Below are 10,652 nucleotides of genomic sequence, written 5' to 3' on the forward strand. Positions count from 1 at the left end.
AATGGTCATCCTGTACAACTAACCATATAATACAAAATATTGACATTTAATTTAACATTGGAACATGTAACAAGAACATGTTCCAGGGGCCACAAGAAAGCTCCGCTGGGGCCGGATTTGGCCTGCGGGCCACCAGTTGAATATCACTGTTGTAGATGAACATAGGGCTGAAGTGGCTACTGTATGTTTTGTAATCAAAATCTACAAAGTAACTAGTAACTAAACCTTTCAAATAATTGTAGTGGGTTAAAAGTACAATATTTGCCTCTGAGATGTAGTGGAGTAGAAGTAAAATGATAGACATTTTTAAATCCTCCAGTAAAGTAGAAAAATACCTCAAAATTGTACTTAAGTACAGTACTTGAGTAACTGTACTTAGTTACTTTCCACCACTGGAATTAAATGGAACCTTTTCTTGTGATGGACAGATTCGGGCCCCTTGAATTGTTTACGTTGATCAAAGTATTGTATTGCCATGCTACAGCTGCGCTTATACACAAACATGGATGCAGGTCGGGGCTTGCTGGCTGGGTATCTGCACTTAACTGCTTAAGCCCTGTTTCAGAAATAGTGAAAACAGCAGCTCACACAAAACAAATTACAGAAAATACCAGCTCGCAAGCTTGTAGTTCTGCTACTTTTGAAAATGACAACTGACAATGTTGACCTATAATGACATGCCTAACATAAGGATGTCAGGTTGAAAGCAGTGGTGTAAAGTAACTAAGTACATTTACTTAAGTACTGTACTTAAGTACAATTTTGAGGCATTTGTACTTTACTTGAGTATTTCCAACTTCCAATACTTTGACTTCTACTCCACTACATCTCAGAGGCAAATATTGTACTTTTACCCCACTACAATTATTTGAAAACTTTAGTTACTAGTTACTTTTCAGATATAAATTATGCTAATATGAAACATACATTAACTACTTTAGCCCTATTTTATACCTAGACTATTTGAAAATAGCCGTTGTAGATCTTGTAGATCTGCTATTTTCAACCAATACTTGCACTTTTACTCAAGTACATTTTTAATTCTGGACTTATACTTGTAACAGAGTATTTCTATATTTCAGTATTGGTACTTTTACTTAAGTGAAGAATTTGAGTACTTTTTCCACCACTGGTTGAAAAGTGGTTAAGCTGCAAACACAAGCCAATGAGTGTCCACTGGAGCATGGAACCTCCACTTGTGTTGTCATGCCGATGAGATTTCATATGGAGATAAGAAGTCCTTTGTTTGGGATTTAATCTCAGAAACCCTGGGATCCCTGGAACCCTTCTTCCCATCCTCCACCCATCCATGTACTGCTTTCATCCCTCCGTCATTATGCCTTCATCCTCATTGTTTCTCCTTCAATTACTCTCCCCTCTTTCACACTGTAAGTCCAGCTGATGGCACCCAAAGCAGTGCACTCTAATGTCATTATGCAAATGCCTCAAATGTTCTCATTGTTGTTGCCAGGCCACAACATACAAGTTTGTTCTTAACCACTCAAACCCTCTATTTGTGGTGAAACGGACCTTACAATAGTACTTGCTGATTTTCATGTTTTGATACCTTGTACTTCTTCTCCACTACATATCAGAGGCAAATATTTTGTTTACTCAATTATTTGACAACTTTAATTACTAGTTACTTTGTAGATTTAGATTATTAACACAACATGTACATTAACTGATACATGCTGTATTAGGTTAAGCTATCCACCAGCACATAAAGTAATTATAATCAGCCCTAGCTTTACCAGCCGCAACATTAAAGTGTTGAACACTTTAATGGTTTAACACAATGGGCCATTCAACATATTGAGTACTTTTACGTTTGGTACTGTTAAGTACATTCTGATGTCAATATGTAGGCTATATACTTTCACTCAAGTAACATTTTGAATAGGCTACAGGACTTGTGGTATTGCTACTTTTACTCAAGTAAAACATTTGGGTACTTCTTCCCCCACTGGATTCAAATACACAATTAAATTGAAATAACTTTAATGCATAACACCTGTTGCTTTAGTGTAATATCAGGCACCATATCCAGGATAGGGCCTGAAATCGTACCATCACCTGACTCTCCTCCACACATGATTAAAAATCATCTTTAAAGTGAGGTGGTATGTTTGATGGGAATACACATTTTAATTACATTGTTTACCTCCAGTTATTCTGCTGTTGTTATCTCCTTCTTTGTGCTCTGTTCTCTCATTTAATCCATTGTCAAGGCTTTACATATTTTTTTAGCTAGCTAAAGAGCAAACTAAAAGCTTGATCTAAAACAATAATTGTCTGAGAGAAAATAAACAAGAAACTAAACATGGTTCACAGCAGTACAACCTCTGTGCTATAAGTTATCCATTTGTAACTGACAGTGCACAAATGTTACCAAATGGACCCTTATGGCTTGGGTCCAAACGGACCCTTTTGGTTACCTTTGGTGACCTTTGGTTCCATTTGTCCATTCTGTTACATCTGCACAGAGTTAAATGAAAAAAGAGGACTTTATATTGTACCTTTCCTTATGCTCAACCATTGATTTTGAGCTATAACAAAATACTACTGCTGGGTACTCACTCACTCACACACACACACAGACCATTGTCTTGTAGTCACTTTTACAATGAAATGGGTTGGCTGGGAAAGGGTTAAAGGCATGTTTCTAAGTTTGCGAGTGTGTGCATGTGTGTGCATGCATGTGTGTGTGTGTGTGTGTGCGTGCGTGCGTGCGCGTGTGTGCGTGCGTGCGTGCGTGCGTGCGTGCGTGTGTGTGTGTGCGTGCGTGTGTGTGTGTGTGTGTGTGTGTGTGTGTGCACGGTGTATTGTTTCTCATAGACATTCTCCCACAGTCCTGCCCTGTGGGACAGAGGTAAGACAGGCAGATGGCTGCATTCAGCTCTGCTATGGGTCAACATATGGTCCCCAGAGAGAGAGAGAGAGAGAGAGAGAGAGAGGAGAGAGAGAGAGAGAGAGAGAGAGAGAGAGAGAGAGAGAGAGAGAGAGAGAGAGAGAGAGAGAGAGAGAGAGAGAGAGAGAGAGAGAGAGAGAGGAGAGAGAGAGAGAGAGAGAGAGAGAGAGAGAGAGAGAGAGAGAGAGAGAGAGAGAGAGAGAGAGAGAGAGAGAGAGAGAGAGGGGAGAGAGAGAGGAGGGAGAGAGAGAGAGAGAGAGAGAGAGAGAGAGAGAGAGAGAGAGAGAGAGAGAGAGAGAGTGTGTTTATTGCTCTGTGAAGGATGAAAGGATAGGAAAAGGAAGAAATGGAGTATGACAAAATAAGAAGTTCTGAGTTAAGAAAAGAGTATGAGGAGAGGAGGGGAGAGACTCGGCATCATTAACATGGACCCCTTATTGGTCCATTTGGGGTCCATTTTTACATTCACAGCATAAAATGATGAGGATTTCGCTCTTGCAATGAACCTTAACTACTTTATAGATGTGGCGGAAAATGGCGAGGAATGGTTAGGGGAATGATGAAATGAATGAATGAAACAAAGTGTATACAGTACATGTGCTTTGCTGTGCATGGCATCAACACCTCGCCCTGTGATACAGTGTGAGCTTGTAGATATTTTTGGTGTGCAACACTGGGGCGCAAGTATAAATCCGGCTTAAGATGGACTGAATGAATGGCATGTTCTCTGCTATCTCCCTTGGGTCCAGTGGAAAGGATTGATAGTACCTTTCAGCCTATTGACGTTAATGGGGCAGTTTGATGCAACGGAATGAGATTTTCCTCAACAGGTATGGAGACCGAGACAATTTGACACATGTATGAATTTAGGCAAAATTTCCTAGCCTCAAATGTTCTCATTGTTGTCAAGGCATTCCTGAGTAAGGGCGCTTTGATATTATATGCCACTTATTAATAAATCTATTTGTTATTTGACTGATTTGATTACAGGTCTACTTGCTTAATCATAGTCAAATCAACAAAATGTTGCTCATGATATTATTTTCATTATTGTTTGTGGATTTTTGTCACGGCGATAATTAGCATTCATTTCATCCCGGTAAAAAAAAAAAGAAGTCCATCTGAAAAGAAGAGAAATGGAACTGAAGCGAGTGACTTGTGGAAAACCCCGGGCCCAGATGAATGGCACATTAGCTGTCACCTTCCCAGGCGCGCGATACAAAGGACTTCACAGAATCTACTGTGTTGGAGACTGTTACTGAATTGTAATGAGTCATCTATTAGAGAGAATAGATGCCAGCCTTGTCCCTCTACCACCCGCCCCCCCACCCCCCCCCCCACCACCACCACCTCCACCTCTTCTACCATTCCTGCTCTCAATAATAACCCACCTCCCCTCCCCCCTACCCCCTCCCTCTCACCATCCCTCTTGCTGGGAGTCTATTGGTGACATTGTGATGCAGGACAGAGGAAGAGGAGGAGGAAGGGGGGGGGGGGGGGGGGGTGGCCATGTAGAACTATGTAGCTGACAACAGCTGTTCCTAAACCCCCCCCCCCCACCACCCCTCTCCTAAGACACCCACCTATCAACCCCCCCCCCCCCCCCCACCCCACCCCCTCAGACCCCTACACTCGGCCCCAGCCTTTCTTTCAGTTCCAATGGACAGTGCCTGCTCGCCACTCTTTGAGGTATGGCGGTGTAAGACTTCAACCCCCCCCCCCCTTTTTATCTCCTCTTGCTCCTTTCCCATCTACAGTCTCCTCTCTGGCCATCTTTTTCCTCTCACTTTCACCACTTAAAGGTAGGGTAAGTGATTTGCATTGGTTAAAATAAGTGTTAAATAGCTCTATATTCTGATAGTACTCATTGCTATAGAGTGTTTGTTCAGTATTAGGAGTCTCCTTGTCTCTCCACCTCTTTATTAAACAGAAAATGCATTTTCGTTTCAGTTTCAGTTTCATTCCCAATTTTATCCAACCAGGACAGAGAACTCAATCAGGATACAGATTAAACAAGTGAAATTGGAAGTGATGACACTAAGAAATGAGCAGACAAAATTGGAACTGGAACACTATACAAATTAAGCTTAAAAATGGGTACTTTCTCCTGATTGGCTGAGATTTTGACACCTACCGAAAAATGTATTTTCTGTTTATTAAAGAGCTGGAGAGACAGGGAGACATCTGTTACTGAAAAAGCACTCTATAGCAATGATTACTATCAGAATATAATATTTTTACCTTTTAACAAAATACTTTTTGTTTTAGCCAAAAAATATCACTTACCCTACCTAACGTTTCTATATCAGTGGTTCTCAAACATTTTCATGTCAAGGACCCCCCCCCCCCAAAGAAAAAGTATTTGGCCGCGGACCCCCATCTCAAAATATGTTGTTCCAGGGACCCCCCAGAAGCAAAGATTTGAGTTAAAAATGTTCGATGTGAGCTTGTAGATCTGCTATTCTTGAATAGCCAAAGAAATCTAAAAGATACATGCTTTCTTGGTTTTAATGGGTTAAACCGCATCTCCGTATATCGGTCCTCACTGATGCTCTGTGTCCCCGAGGCAGGCTGTAGAAGAGAGCTTGAAAATATATCTGCCCATGACGTCCCCATCGGTGGAGTAGTCACTCTGCAAGACAGGGCACTTCACTGATTGTATTTGTCATCTGTTGGTTAACATAGCTGCTTCTTAATTGTTGTTAATTCTGTAGTATTCTGTGCCTTGAGCAGTGGTGGGAAAAAGTACTCAAGTAAAAGTATCAATACTGCAATATAGAAGTACTCCGTCACAAGTAACGGAATTCAAAATGTATTTGAGTAAAAGTACAAAAGTATTGGTATAAAAATGTACTTAAAGTACCAAAAGTAGAAAGTACTCATTATGCAGAATGTCCCATTTCACAACTTTTCAAATGTGTAAATCTTTGGCAAATAGCAGATCTACAAACTCACAATGCGTCCCATCGCGACGCATTGTGAGCTTGTAGATCGGCTATTTTCAAATGGCCAAAATGCATATAGTCATGAGGTGGTTAATGTGTGTTTTGTAATAATAATCAAAATCTACAAAGTAACTAGTAACTAAAGTTTTCAAATATTACAGTGGAGTAAAAGTACAATATTTGCCTCTGAGATGTAGTGGAGTAGAAGTAAAAGTGTTGAAAACTGGAAATACTCCAGTAAAGTAAAAAATACCTCAAAATTACCTCAAAAGGGTACAGTACTTGAGTAAATGTACCTAGTTACTTTCCACCACTGGCCTTGAGAGCAAACAAATCAGATTGCCTGAGTGACATCACTCTGGAAGTCTGTAACTATACGCCTGCTGACGCCACTGGCGCGAACGGAAGCTGTCAACGGTTTGTCATTTCCGTTCAAACAAACATATTTAAAATGCCTTTAAAATCAATTTTTGAATTTCCATTTCTGCTAAGCAGCATGGCTATATATACGTCAACTAATTTGATTTACATTATATGTCATGGAAGTGGGGTGGGAGGTGGACATCCGCTGTAGTTTCTTCACATTTTTATCGTTTTTGTTACACAGACTGTATGACTGAAGCATTTGGAAATTTTGAGTCAACAGTCTGTCTCAAGAGACGACACTCTCTCTAGATCAGGGTTTCTCAAAGTGGGTGCCGTGACACTGGTCCAGGGGTGCCGCAGAATACTTTGATAATATTTGGAATTGATCAATATCACTTCAATTGAACCACTTAGACCAGTGATATTCAACTGGCGGCCCATGGGCCAAATCCGGCCCCCTTGTGGCCCCTGGAACATATCCATATTTCAATGTAAAAATAAATGTAGCTATTATATTATTGGATGGTTGGTTGTACAGGATGACCATTTTGAATGTTTTTCATAACGTTAACCGAATCTCGTTAATGGTTCATCAACCATTAACCGATAAGAATAAAATGTAGGCTACTCTTTAGAATGGAGGAATGTCCCTCACACAGCCCTAACTTAAAACCCACCAGAACTGCATTTGCAGTCAAAACACTGACACAAGAACGCAAATGCGGGTAAATGTAATATGTGGTGAGTAAGTTACCCATAAGAAAATACACCCCACTTCATATGTACTCAAGTAAAGTATCTGGTGTTAATTATTTATTTTTCCTACATTTTTATCCCACAATTTTGTAACCCCTATTTTTCACCCAGTGCCAATTGCCTAAGCTTGTAATCCTGTATAGAGACCAGGATTACTGCATGTTTTTAGTGAGGGTACCTACGGGGACACGGGGAGAAGGCACGCCCCCAGCGTCCACAGCGTCCCCGGCGGAATCAAACCCAGGACCTTCTAGCTATGAGCCGACAGCTCTACCGACTGCGCCACCGTGCCCCCTTTGAATTGTATTTAAGTATCAAAAGTAAAAGTACAGGTTTCAAAAGTAAAAGTATAAAGACCTTTTCATAGTACAAACAAAACAGCCTGAAATGTTGTCTACTTCTACTACTTCTCTACTTCTCACTACTTTCAGACTAATGTAGCTTTCAAGTAGTTCAGCAATTTATTTTTGCACCTACGTGCTGGTTAGTTTGCCAAAAGGTACATTGTTGCGTACGTTGATGCGTCACATTTCTGTGACGCATCAACAAGGCCACAACATACAAGGGCACAAGAGATAAGTGCCATCCATTTGTAACTATTTCTGGGTCTTGAGTGGATGTTGTCCATTTACAAAACAACCTTCATCCACTTCACAAACACGTGCTTGTGCTCTTATCATCCGCGTGCTCAAAACAAAAGCAAAAACCTTTCATTCATCCAAACATGTAAACCCTTCATCTTGCCAGCCAAAAATACACTTCCGTTCCAATGACCCATGCACAACAAATAACAAGACATTATTTACTTCAGACTCAGGAAGCACCATGGTGCTCAAGGCAGAAAGCCGTGCGGGCTACGGGGAGGGTCCTGAAAGTGAGTGACAGGTGCGTCACTCCCGTTTTTTAGAATCCGCTGGCTGCAAAAAACTGTGGCCGCGCACAACCTGCGTTTAACGCTAGCCGACCATGTTTTGGTGGGAGCGCGCCCTTAGGAAGCTAAACTCACCAAAATCCGTACTTGGCTTACCGATAACAAACTGTCAGTACACCTTGGTAAAACAGAATCCATTATTTTTGGGACCAAGCATTCTCTCAGTAAGATAAATGTAAATGATTTCAAGGTCAAAGTCGATGACACAGTAATCTCTAGCAAAGAAGAGATTACGTATTCGGGCTGTATTCTTGACAAATACCTGACAGGTGAAAGCATGGCAACCAAGGTTATCACAAAAGTAAATCAAAGAGGTACGGACCTGAGTTGCACTGTACTAGCTGCGTAACCTTTCAATACACCAAATCTTTTCGACAAAAATAGCCAATCTATAAGCTCACAACGTATCACATTATGACGCGCTGTGAGCTTGTAGATCGGCTATTTTGGGTGAATGCTGCACATGCTGTTATACACCACGGGACGGGTAAACATATTCTAATTGTATATATTAAAATTGTTTTTATTAAAAGTGTCCCTTTAATAATCAAGCTTGCTATTTATTGAATGTTTTTGTCACATTAAACCAATAATTTGATGACCGGGTGTATTTCCAGTAGGAGACACAAAGAGTGTACTTTGTGTCTCCTACCGGATACATTAGCATCTTTCCGCCGGTATTAATCAAATTGTTGGCTCAGGAATGCGACAAAAACAAAACAAAATCCATGAATTCAAGGCTTCATGTGTAATTGATAGAAAATACGTTTTTTTTTTTTTTTTTTAAATCTCTCATTCTCTGTCTTTCTCTGTCTCTGTCTCTCTCTCTGTCTTTCTCTCCTCCTCTGGCTCTCATTCTTCGCCACCAGTGCCTCCTTTTGAAGGAGGCTTCTTTTCTTCGACGGGAGATTTGCTCTCACAAGTGCTTGTTGGATGGGTCAGAACAATTGGCCAAAAACAGTGGAGACATCCTACTTTTTCAAGCTCCTTTATCTGTTTCTTCAGCCTCTATTTTGTATTCCCATCTATTCCTCCTACTCTAATCACACTGCATCACAGCCTTTGCTTTGCGTATGTTTGTCAGTGGTGGAAAAAGTACTCAAATGATTTACTTCAGTAAAAGTATCAATACTGCAATGTAGAAATACAAAGTCATAAATATAAAGTCATAAATTCAGAATTTACTTGAGGTAAAGTACAAAAGTATTGGTATCAAAATGTACTTATTTGGTGTCCCTATTTTGGGTTTGTAAAAAAGCGTAAAATAGCAGATCTACAAGCTCACAACAACACGTTATAGATCGGCTGTTTGAACTTGAAGATCGGCTAGGCTATTGCATTAGGAGCTTGTAGATCTACAATTTTCAGCGAAGAGGTTTGGTGTAGAGGGAAAGGGGGACGTCAATGTAAAATCACTTGAAGTCAGGGGCCACAAGACCATGTTTGTGGTTAACCGTTTGTTGTGTGTGCTATAGGAATGATTCCCAAACTTTTCAGGCCGTGACCCCCCCAAAAAAAACATATTTGAACTGGGGACCCCCCACTCTGACAATCACTTGGAATTGTAGGAGTTGAGTTGATTACATTTAGTTTGACTCGGTTCCACAGATAAATATTGTGAAAATAGCCGAACTACAAGCTCACAACGCCTTGCACTGCGAGGCGTTGTGAGCTTGTAGCTTGTAATATTTGCCTCTTTCTTACGTAATATTTGGCAATTTGGCGAAGAAAAGTGGAAGCATGCTGGCATGGTGAAGGTAATTTCTTTTATGCTTTTGAGCATCAGACTGATAGGGGCACAAGCTCTCTAGATAATGATCTAATCAGTTCAGACTTCAGACCATCATTCAGCCCAGGACATTATTGAGGATGAATGAATGATGAATGAATAAAACTAGTTAATGGATGCAGAAGAAAAACAATTCCTTCTTTGGTGTAATGGAGTAATGACAGTGTAATGTCAAGCTGAGCTGAACAACTGAAAGCTACATCATTCTGACATCATCAAGTAGTGAGAAGTAAACAACATCTCTGGCTGTTTCGTTCCATTAAGTACCTCTCACTCCGCTATACAGCTCCGAGATGAGGTTCTATGTGGATGTCACCCAGAATCGGTAGAACGTCTGCCAAGGCTCCGCTGTTTACCCTTTTGTATACATTGTGTCCAAAAACTAATGGTAGATTCCAACGCGTACAGATGTTTAAGGTTTGGTTGGGTGGACAATATTTTGGTTTGGGGCACGAAATAACCGTTTAAATTACTTTTAGTCAGCCTATGGCCATGTTTCCTATTCAACCCCCCTACGTCCGCTGCCAGTACTGCTCCCGGTTTGGCTACAACGGGAAACACCACCCTTCTGCCTGAGGTTCCGATTCTACAAAATGTCTTCTAAATCCTAACAGTTTTCTGAAAAAACGTATGTTTCTATATCAGTGGTTCTCAAACTTCTTCATGTCAAGGACCTCCAAAATTATACGTACCTATTTGGCCGCCAACCCCCATTATGAAAATGTTTTGTTCCAGGGACCCCCAGAAGCAAAGATTTTAGTTAAGATTTGCACAAATGTTCACGATTCTTCAAAAATAGCAGATCTACAAGCTCATAGTGCTGCACTCGTTGCCTCTGGGTTTGTTTTTCCGATACGCTACGACTCGGTTTCAGATATGGTTCTCAGAACCACATTTTTGGGCCCTGCTCAGGAGGTAGCGCACTAACCCTGAACTTTCAGCTTTCTTTTGAAA

This window comes from Gymnoscopelus microlampas (assembly GCF_963454915.1).
Source record: "Gymnoscopelus microlampas genome assembly, chromosome: 8".
Taxonomy (NCBI): domain Eukaryota; kingdom Metazoa; phylum Chordata; class Actinopteri; order Myctophiformes; family Myctophidae; genus Gymnoscopelus; species Gymnoscopelus microlampas.